Source organism: Nuphar pumila, chromosome 9 (assembly GCF_984573655.1).
Source record: "Nuphar pumila chromosome 9, dmNupPumi1.hap1.1, whole genome shotgun sequence".
Taxonomy (NCBI): domain Eukaryota; kingdom Viridiplantae; phylum Streptophyta; class Magnoliopsida; order Nymphaeales; family Nymphaeaceae; genus Nuphar; species Nuphar pumila.
This window is the reverse complement of record NC_143257.1, coordinates 33,736,359-33,745,373: the sequence shown is the minus strand read 5'-3', so window position 1 is coordinate 33,745,373 and position 9,015 is coordinate 33,736,359. Positions and strand designations below refer to the sequence as shown.

Here is a 9,015-nt window from a genome sequence, read left to right as displayed (position 1 = left end):
ACTCCTAGGTTTGCTTGTATCAAATTCAAGGAATTTAATTAGTATAACTTAAGAAGCTGAAAATTTGCTAGAAAAAAATCTAATTTGATATCAATTGTGAATCTAACAGTTTGTTTTTTGTGGGTTTGAGGCATGTGCCAAGAATCAAGGTTAAACGGACCCAAGGACTCACACAAACAATTATATAACCTGCAAAGAAACAAAATAGATGAGGATTTCTGTGGTTCGGCGCTAACATATATGGGAAGAGTGCTAAAAGTTTTTCTTATTTAGAAACCAATAACCAAAATATTTCTAGAGAAAACTAAAACAGAATAGGAGAGCATCAACTACCTCTAACTTAATGGCCTTCAGTCATTAGAAACATGACTGATACGTGTAGTCAGATTACAATCTGTCACAATATTCACATTGCCGGATCTATCTTCTTCTCTAAACCTAAGAGAAGCCTCATACCTTTTTTTCCTCACTTTCTGTCTAAATTTCTCTCTTTCACCTCTCACAATAGCTAATTAGGAGCACCCTCTTTCTTTACAGCCAAAGGAGAAACTTTAAAACACTGAGAGAGGCTCACCTTTATATTCACGGTACTCAGCCCAAAATGAGAAACTCACTTGAAGTCTATCTCACAGAGAGAGAAGACATGTCTATCTCTTCATTCAATGCTTCCGAACCCGATGCAACATCCTTCACGTTTCAAAAGCTACTCTCTTTCTTTTTTTCCTTTTCTTTAGCCCCAAGAAAAACCTCATACGAGGAAACCTTGTAGGTTCCTTAATGTGCAAATCCATCTTAATGGGTTTGTAAAGCAAACCATACATGGATTACCATGTGGCAAATATGGGTCCCATGAAATTGCAATTGCAGGTTAATTTCTAGGAAAATATGTAACTTTTGGTCATTGTCATACTAGTAGGAAACTGAAGTCTCTAGGAAATCCTATATTTCTGGTGACACAAAAATTGCAGGCCCGCCTTTTTTTCTCCCCGCTTTTGAAAGGTGAACTTGCACCTTCCGTAAGAAATGGCAATACCAACCGGGGTTCTCCTTGTCTGGTAGGAGCAGCTAGTGCACGTCACCTTGCGTTGGGACGTTGCAGGTTCAAAAACTAATGGTTTAGTTATATAACTGGTAGGGGTCTGCCTAACCCCAGCTTGCCTTTCAAAAAAAAGAAAAAAAAAGAAATGGCAATGATAAATGAACTGTGTTCATAGATATTTAAATGAGAGCACTTCTGGATGCCGTTGATCTCAAGATGAATGACATCCAAAACCTCTAAGAATGAGATGCACATCACTTCAATGGGTCCGACTCTTTTATCTAATGTCATTTGTGTTTTGGACGAAGGCATCAGATGAAAACAAATACTACTTGATAGAAAATAAAAAAATTCACACAAGATGTTACCTGGTTCGGTGCTGAGATCAGCTACATTCACTGGTCAAGCTCACTACTCACTTACCCAATGTGAGAAGGTTCCATTATCAATGTTTTTTATACTCTTCCTTAAGAGGTTTCCTTAATAGATAGTTTTCCTTATTGATAGGATACATTCTGTTAGGATTTCCATTACAATCAAGTGTCAAGAGTTTTACCATATACAAACTCTTTCTATTCTTATTATGATATTGTTGCCTTCCCTTATCATTAGGGATGGCAGTGGACCGGGGCAGGGGTGGGGGACAAGGTCTCCACCCCCGCCCCGTTTCAAAAATTTAACCTTCATCCCCGGTCCATCCCCGTGGCGGGGTAGACTTTGGACCTCCACCCCCGCCCCATCTCAAAATAATAATCCCTGCCCTCGTCCCCGTGAAGATTGCATTTTCCTTGCCATTTTTAATAAAAAAATATGCAATGTCCAAAAATATTTGCTTCTTTGTTTGATCAAGTCCATCATAACTTATTTTTAAACTCTGATGAATATCTTTATGTTGATTCTTTAAGGTCTTCAAGATGCTTTCCCATTCCTCTATATTGTTCTTATCAAAAAAACAGTGAGCCTAATACTTCAAGTGTTAATGGTAGCCCACCGGTACTCTGCACAACTTTCTTAGATAATTTTTTCAAAAAAAATGAGTTTATTTTTAATCAAATGCTACAATATTTGTTAATTGAGAGTAGAAAACAAATTTTAAATAATGTGATCATTATTTTATGAAAGCTTTTTAAGATTTTCAGTGAAAAATAACCCACAAAATACCAGAATTTCATTACTTGAAAATTTGTATATTTATGTCAAGAAAAAGATGATCTAACAAACTATGCAGATTTGGTTGAAGCAATTAATAGGAAAAGCAAAACAGTAGTAGTTCCACCATAATCTGAACCTAGAACAAATAAAAATCAGATAAAAAAAAAAGAAGATTTTTTATGTGCAACCTCAGCCAAAAGATGGTGAATGGTTAATGAATAATCATTGTCACGCTCAATAACAAAATTCGATATCATCATTGATTACACCAACATAAAAAATCAGACAAGAAAACTTTAGGTCGTAGTTGGTTGCACACATTTATCGTACGAACAAATATAAATCTTGATCCAATGCAATTTTAAAGAAAATGGGCGCACCCATATAGACCCTTCAAAATCCCACAAAAGCAACAAAAACAAATTAACGCAGAGAGAGAGCAGATGGTAGTGCATGTTATAGATTCATCACTCTGTTACAAATTTGATTGAGTTTAACCATCATCACGTCTCCTCAGTTCAGTACCCCAAATTCAAAAAAGATTTAACGTACAAAATGAAGAAACTCACACAAAGAAATAGAAAAGCGCGAAAAAAAAGAGTGAGATACAGTAATCCTTTCAAATGTACTGAACTTAGGGCTAGATTTTCTACTTCTACAGAACAAAAAGGGCTTCTGGCTGCAGCTTCTCAAAGATGGTATAAAAGAAGAAAACAAAAATTTACCTTCTCTCTCTGCTTTGGGCGGTGACCGTGAGTAGGGATGATACAGTATTTTGTCTAATAAGATTTAGGGTTAGGGTTAGTAAGTTAGTAGTATATATAAACATGGTTGTTTTGTAATTTTATTACTTAACTTAGGGTAGTTTAGTAATATTATTAATAGGGCGGGGATGGGATGGGGCGGGGCGGGGGAAAGTGTAAGTCCATCCCCGCACGGGGATGAATTTTAACCTTCATCTTCGCCTCCATCCCTGTTTCATTCCCTTCATCCCTGGTCCAAACGGGGCGAGGCGGGGCGGAGCGCCGTTGTCCCCCGATCCACTGCCATCCCTACTTATCATCCAGACTATTGTGATTATCCTCCTGCCTTCCCTTATCGTTCAGACTGTCGTGATCCTTTGCTGAGGCCACCAAGGCTAGATGCTTAGCTCTAACATTCATCTTATCATGCTCCCTCAAACTCGAGTTGGGATGAATCCACAGCCCGAGTTTGCTTCATAACCGATCAAAATCAATTCAAGAAAGTGCCTTGGTTAAGATATCAGCTACCTATTGAGAAGAAGGAATGAATTTGGTGATGAGACTTTCATGAGCCACCTTTTTTTGAACAAATTGAAAGTCCATCTCAACATGCTTCATGCGAGAATAAAATGTCGGTTTGATAATCACTTGAAGAGCTGAAAGATTATAAAAAAATAGGATAGGTGGTTCAAATAAATATACCCCAATATCTTGAAGAATGAATGACAACCATGAAAGATTTGTTGTTGTCGATGCCATTACTTTGTATTCGGCTTCAACACTTGAACGAACCACTGTATATTGCTTTTTAACACTCTATGATATGCAATTAGTGCCTAAGAATGTGCAAAAACCTGTGGTAGATCTTTCGGTAAGAGGGCATCTTGCTCATTTCACATAAAAAAAAAAACATATAACTGAAGTGAAGTGTTAGCCAATAACTGAGTTCCATACTCCATAGTTCTATGAACATGTCATATGAGATGTCTGGTCTAGTGAACATCAAATAGTGCAATCCTCCTACCAAACTTCAATACAAAATGCAGTCATGGAACAAATTTTCACTTTCTTTTGTGGGGCGTAGATTGGATGCCATAAGAGTGGAGACCGATTTAGCGCCTAGCATCTGAGCCCAATCCAATAAGGCATAAGCATATCGTATCTGGTTCAAAAATAAGTCTTGAGAGAAGCGATGAACCTTTATTCCTAGAAAATAGTGTAGATAACCCAAATCTTTCATAGCAAACTCATTACTAACTTCGGTAACAAAATTATTTATCATAGAGAGATTATTCCCTGTGAGAATTATATCTACATAAAGCAGAAGAAGCCTTATCCCTTTATTACTTTGATAAATAAACAGAGATGAATCAGCAACACTAGAATAAAATCCACAAAGAATAAAAATATACTAAATTTGTCATACCAAGCCCGTGGAGCTTGTTTCAAGCCATATAGGGATCTATTCAAATTGCACACAAAATCTGGTTTATACTTATCTATGTACCCAAGTGGTTGATCAATATAAACATCTTGATTTAGGAACCCATGTAGAAAAGCATTCTTTACATCTAACTTCCTGATATCCCAATTGTTAGCAAGAGCAACTGTTAAAACAATTCTAATCGATGTAGGTTTTATAATATAGGAGAATGTTTATGCAAAATCAACCCCAGGTATTTGACTGAACCCTTTAGCCACCAAGCGATCTTTAAGGCATTATAAGCTCCCATCACTTTTATTTTTTATGTTAAAAACCCATATGCTCCCAATAACATTCGTATTAGGCGTTCGAGGAACCAAAACCTACATATCATTCCGTTCTAATGCTAACAATTCTTCTTCCATTGCTTGACACCAGCCATCATTTTTCAATGCCTCATTAACCATTTTTGGTTCCAGTGGCACAATTAGAACTAAAAAATATTTTGGGTTTGGTTTCACTATGCCTTTTTTTTTACCGTGTGACCATATGATGAATGTTTTGGGCATCTGACTCAACAACATCTCAATTTTCAGTTTAAAGAACATTTTCTTCATTTTGAGCATCTAGTTCGAGAGAAACAAGATTTTCATGATTCTCTTGGTCACTAAGGCTTTAATGGGCATTTTGAATCTCATTAGAGAAACTGAAAGAATTGTCTTGAAAACCACTATTTTTGCATCTTCTCATTCACACAACTTATTTGTATAACATTGTCAACTTGATGACAATAATTTGAATCAATAAAACTCACAAACTCTTCATTATCAGTTATAGAGGAAAACAATCTACTAGGAGCTCTATATGGAAAGACATGCTCAACAAACACATGTCTAGATATGAATACACATGGTAAGGAACGTGGCTCAAACTTGTTTTTGTCGTAATCTCTAATATACGGGAAGCATATGTAGCTAAACGATCTAAGACAAAAATAGTCTGATTGTTTCTTTAACAATAACTCAAAATGTGACTTCATGGGAAGGTTTGGAGAAGGCAATCTATTAATCAGTCATACAACTATGGAGAAGGCTTTCACCCAAAAACATGTTGAAATATTACTATAAAAAATCATAGTTAATCCCAATTCAGTGATAGAGCGATGTTTATGCTCTGCCATGCCATTTTGCTTGGACGTTTTTCGACAAGCTTTAACATGTTTAACACCTTTTTCTTTCAATTTTTTTTCAACATGTGGCTATTTAATTCCCCTCCATCAGTTTAAAAAACCTTGATTCTTTTCTCAAATTGATTGATCACCATATTGTAAAATTCAATAAATTTTTCTGTGAACTCAGATTTGGTTTTTAATAGATAAAACCACGTGAATCTTGAATATTCATCAACAAATATAACATAAAACATGAATTTTTGAAAGGTATGGGTGTCGACCCTCATAAATCATAATGAATCTTATCAAACGGTCTTGAACAATGTTCATCAACATAAAGAAATGGTAACCTACGCATTTTGCTCAGTTGATAACTTGGGCAAAGTGAAGAAAATTTATTTTGTGCGGTTACCTCAATAGAATTATTTTTAACTAAAAAATCAACCAGTTGCAAGTTGGGATGACCCAGTCTTGCGTGCCAAACATCCTTACTAACATATCTGAATCATGCAGAATAGTAGACTTGCTTATTCTTCGACATGACTCCATGTAGGCCACTGATTCTATTGCCCATCACCACCACATTGTTGCTAGCTTGATCCTTCACCAAAAAGCCATTAATTGAAAACTCAAAAGAATATGGCATGTCAGACATTAACTGACTAACTGAAATCAAACTTTTCTTAATCTCAAGGACAACAAGAACATTTTCTAATATCAATGTTTTACTTTCAACTTTTAAATTTGTTGTTCGAGTGTGAGTAATAGCATGTTTAGATCCATCATCAATCTTGATTTTTTTCAGACCATAATACTTATTAAGATTGTTGAGTTTACCTGCATCTGAAGTCACATGGGTAGACACTTATGTATTTGGAAACCATGCATTGCCTTGACCATCTGAGAGCTTTAGGGCTGCAAATGCTTGAGGGACATCTTCTGGCTGAAGTGCCTGATTGAAGCAATGCCAACAGTTGATAGCGCTATGATTTGGTTTGAAGCAAATTTGACATATCATGCCTTTCTCTTTATTTTTTTGCTTGGTTTTGATTTCCTACTTGACCATTGAACTGCTTCTTTAGGGTTGCACTATTTTCTCGATTTATGGTTTGTCCTATTTGAGTAAACTCATGCCCTTTTGAAAAAAATTGTTTTCTATTGGAATATCAATATTTTTGGTTTCAAGTTTTTTGGATTAAAAATGCTGAGTGATTATTCACACCTTCATAAAGGTCGCATCTAGTTAGATGGTTTTGCAACAAACCGACGGCTTGTTCATATGACTCGGTTGGTCATTTTAGCATGATTGTAACAAATGATTTATAACCAGCTCTAAGCTCGTTCAATAACCAAAACACCTTGGTATCATTCTCCATTGGCTTGCCTATGGCTGCAAGCTCATCACATATATTCTTGAAGTTCTTTATATAGTCGACTATAGACATTTCATTTTTCCGATGTAATTGCAACTTTTGAACTAATAAAATTCACATTCTTTAGATACATGAGCAAAAGAGGTTATCAAGGCATTCCATACCTCTTGGAAAGTTTGAAGTCTAACAATAATTCCAAGAACTTCTTGAGTAAGAGTCTCAATTATCCACCATTGCAGTAAACAGTTTGATTTCCTCCACATCATGTACTCTGGATTTATAGCAGCACCAGTTGAAGTCTGCATAGATTGAGCCAACATAGGGTATTCTCCATCAAGAAAGTTTGCCATGTCTTGACTGTCTACCAGACCACCATGAAAACAAATAGAACTTGACAGAAAATAAAAAATTCACACAAGATATTACGTGGTTTGGTGTTGGGATCATCTACATTCACAGGTAAGCTCACTACTCACTCGATGTGAGTAGGTTTCATTATCAACGTTTTTTGTATACTCCTCCTTGGGAGGTTTCCTTACCAGATAGTTTTTCTTATTGATAAGATAAATTTTGTTAGGATTGCCATTACAATCAAGTGTCAAGAGTTTTACCATATATCCAAACTCTTTCTATGCTTATCGTGATATTGTTGCCTTGCATTATCCTCTTGCCTTCCCTTATCATCCAAACTATCGTGATTATCCTCTTGCCTTCCCTCATTGTCCATACTGTCGTGATCCTTTGCTTAGACTACAAAGGCTGGATGCTTAGCTGTAACATTCATCTTATCATCTGAATGGTTTAAAATGCAATGAGCATATTCACTGTTTTGATGTGTATCCATTTTTAAGATGAATGACATCCAAGGTGCCTCAAACGAGTTACCTCCTCTCTCTATTTAAATTCAAGTCCAAGATCCTAATAAGCGGGGATATTATGTTATGTTCTGTGTCAAATTGGGACATGCGATTTTGGTGGTGTGTCTATGGTCACATAACTCAGAGACGTTCTTGTTGTACAACCCATACACATGCAGGGCATTATTTTAATATATTTTACTTGTTTAGAGAACAAATCTTGATAATACTTTGATAAAAATATTTTTATATATGAAAATATTTAATTAGATTTTATTAATTAAAAATAAAAAATCTATGTCCTATTACCCCTAGTTTAGATCTTTTTTTGAGCTGACATGTCAAACTCGTCTAATATGGTCAATAAAGTCCTTACTTAGCTAAGTAATTTTTTTTTATAAACAAGGAACCTTTTTAACACCCCAAGAAACAAGCATTTATTTGCAAAACATGCCAAAGCTTTTAATGGTATTTTGACCAGTTCAATCTGTTGAACGTAGCTAATGCTAGTTAATGATAAATAAACCTATATATAGTAGGCCATAATCACAAACAGTATGTCGGGCATGCATGCGTCGCTGATCGCACGTGCGTTCATACAAAATAACAACTTTAGCGACGGTTGCAACTAGGCGCATTACTAAACCTGTTATTTTTGCCCAGGCATTTAGCGACCACCACAACAAAGCCGTGGATTAGCGACCACCACATTTCGTCGCTAACAGGCTTAGCGACGGATTAGCGATGACTAGGCGACGGTATGCTTACGTCGCAAATTTTTCGACGCTAACTGGCGATGGAATAAATTCGTCGTCAGGTCCGTCGCTAATTGCGACGGAATAACTAGCGATATATTCCGTCGCCAATCTGCCGGTACTAAACGGCGACCACGGCTTGGCGATGGATTTACGTCCGTCGCTAAGCCGTTGCTAGATTTATATGCATAGCGACGGATGGTTCCGTCGCAAACACGAAAAAAAAAGTAAAAAAAATATTTGAAAATTAAATACCGAGAATAGTACAATTTATATTTCCTGTACAATTTATATTTACTGTAAATAAAAAATAAACCACACAAAAAATTCCATATATAAGGAATCTACAACAATTCATCGTTTCACCTTAAAATTAACAAGTTCAATTAACTACAATTCAATAATTACATTTAAGAAACAAAAAAAACAGAACTTCAACACAGTTCTCTAATCATCGCCAAGATTTTGTGCGTCTTCTTTTTTATTGCCTTTATCTATCCCT

At 35.9% G+C, this 9,015-nt stretch overlaps 1 non-coding gene across 1 annotated transcript; it reads right to left on the bottom strand.

Annotated features, from left to right (window-relative positions):
* Positions 1–2,624: 2,624 nt before the first annotated feature.
* On the bottom strand, positions 2,625–2,705 carry LOC149828549 (small nucleolar RNA Z195/SNORD33/SNORD32 family). Its single transcript, XR_016434483.1, has one exon. It is a non-coding gene; the product is annotated as a small nucleolar RNA Z195/SNORD33/SNORD32 family (small nucleolar RNA).
* Positions 2,706–9,015: the final 6,310 nt, after the last annotated feature.